Here is a 2,021-nt window from a genome sequence, read left to right on the forward strand (position 1 = left end):
AGTGAATTTGTAACAAGCTCTGAACTCACACTGACAGAAGGGTTTGGGGAATGCTGTGGCTGCCCAGTGCAGGACAGGACTGGTGTCCTGCCCCACCAGGGCGTGGGCAGAGGCTGTGCCATCCATCACACCACAGCCAAAATGCTCCCAAAAGGGTGACAAGGCCAAAGCAGGAGCCAGACGAGCAGGATCTGTTCAGAAAGCAGGAAGGGGATGCCCTCAGCCAGGCTCGCAGCATCTGCTCCAGAGGGACAAGAATGTGGCGATTCATGCCCAGCACAAGCTGGCTTTGTCCTGGGTCACCTCAGGCTCACCCCTCCTCAAGCCTGGGAATGCCATCTGGCTTTGCAGGCCCAGCCTCAGGACCTCCATTAATCCTTTGAAGGCTCCAGATCCATCGGGATGCTCCCCCCTGACCCCTTCTTTTGGGACAGGTAGAGACAGCCTCCATCCCTGGTCCCCCCTGTTCTCCAGTGCAGTATCCCAGGAAAATGATTTGTCCAGCAGGAGCCAGGCAGATGGTCTGTGGAAGATGAGCTGCTTGGTTGTCTGTCACAGCCCTCTGAGAGGCTGTTTTCAAGACTGAGGGTGTTTTTTCAATACCTGAGGACCAGGGAGGCTTCCTTGGAGACAGGATGGACTTGTGTGTTTTTTAACTGTCTCCATTTCTGGACTGGCCTGGGTGGAGGTAAAATTGGGAAGTTTCCTCACCAAAGGAGACCAAGCTCCCCCTTGGCAGAGAAAATCCTTTGGTACGGAAAAAATATCATCCCTGTCCCTTAGCAATTTAAAACTTAGGGAAGGGGAGAGCCATGGGACAAGGCAACCCTGCTGACCATGCCCAGCTCCCCAAATCAACTGCTCTGCTCTGCTCTGCTCAGGAAGTGGGTAGAGCAGAAACAAGAGGGAAAGGCTCCTGCAGCAGTTGACTGCAACTTTCTTACTATGGATTGCACCTCTAGACTCCAATAATATGGAAAATACCTCTAAGGTTATCAAGCCCAACTGTTCACCCAGGAAATGTGAATTCCTGCAGAGAAATAAGGGAAGGTGGCTGTATCCAGTTGCTCTGCCTCTCCCTTCTGCTGAAAGGCACCAGGGAGCTGCTTGACCTGAATATTTATAAATGGGATGAGCAGAGCCCCAGGGCAGCTTCAATGATGCCACTTTGCTCCAGCCAGCTCCAGGCTGCACTCTGGCAGAGCCAGCAGGCTGGAAAAAATAAATCACATCTGGGTTTTCCCCCATCAGCAAAAAAAACCCTCTTAGAGCTTAGGGTGTGGAAAGGAGCAAAGAATTGGGGTAGCAGCAAGATGATTCCTGCAATTACATCCCTGGTTACCAACCAGAAACCAGAGCCGTTTTTGGCACCAAGAACTCATGAAGTTTTCAGAGGTTGGTGCTCATTGGAGAAGCTGCCAGGTTAGCAGTCTAACCAATGGCAAGCTCCCTGCATACAGAGAAATTGGGTCTTTCACCACAATGGATCATTGAATCCAACTCCTGGTACTTTCCTGTCCTGCCACCACCTTAGCAGAAGGAAGAGCACTATTATTTATTTTTGGGGGGCTTTAACCCACAATTCTTGCAAACCCTTGAGCAGCCTCTGTCAGAAAGGGGCTGCCCTGCTCACGAGGCTGTGTCAGACACAGATGATGAAGGAGCAGCAGAGGGGTGATGGCTCTCGGGCTGGGGATCAGGCAGAACACAGCACTTGTCTCCACACAGCCAGACAGGAAGGGTGAGGACTCGGGTTAGTCACTGGAGTTCTTTGGAGCAAGGCACCCCTCCCTGCTCGAGGAAAGCAACAATCTCACTCCCAAGGGTAAATCTGTAGGAAACACATGACACTTTCTGAGGACAGCAGGGCTTTTTTGACCTGTCCAGCTACCTACTGCCCTATATGGGCTGACATCTGGGTGGAAAAAATAGAGACACACAGCCACTCCCACCCAAACCCCTCTGCTCACTGCATCCCACAGGTGCCCAGTCTGAATTAAAACCCAACACACTCAAAGGGG

The sequence above is a fragment of the Cyanistes caeruleus genome, chromosome 23 (assembly GCF_971803275.1).
Source record: "Cyanistes caeruleus chromosome 23, bCyaCae1.hap1.1, whole genome shotgun sequence".
NCBI classification, from domain to species: domain Eukaryota; kingdom Metazoa; phylum Chordata; class Aves; order Passeriformes; family Paridae; genus Cyanistes; species Cyanistes caeruleus.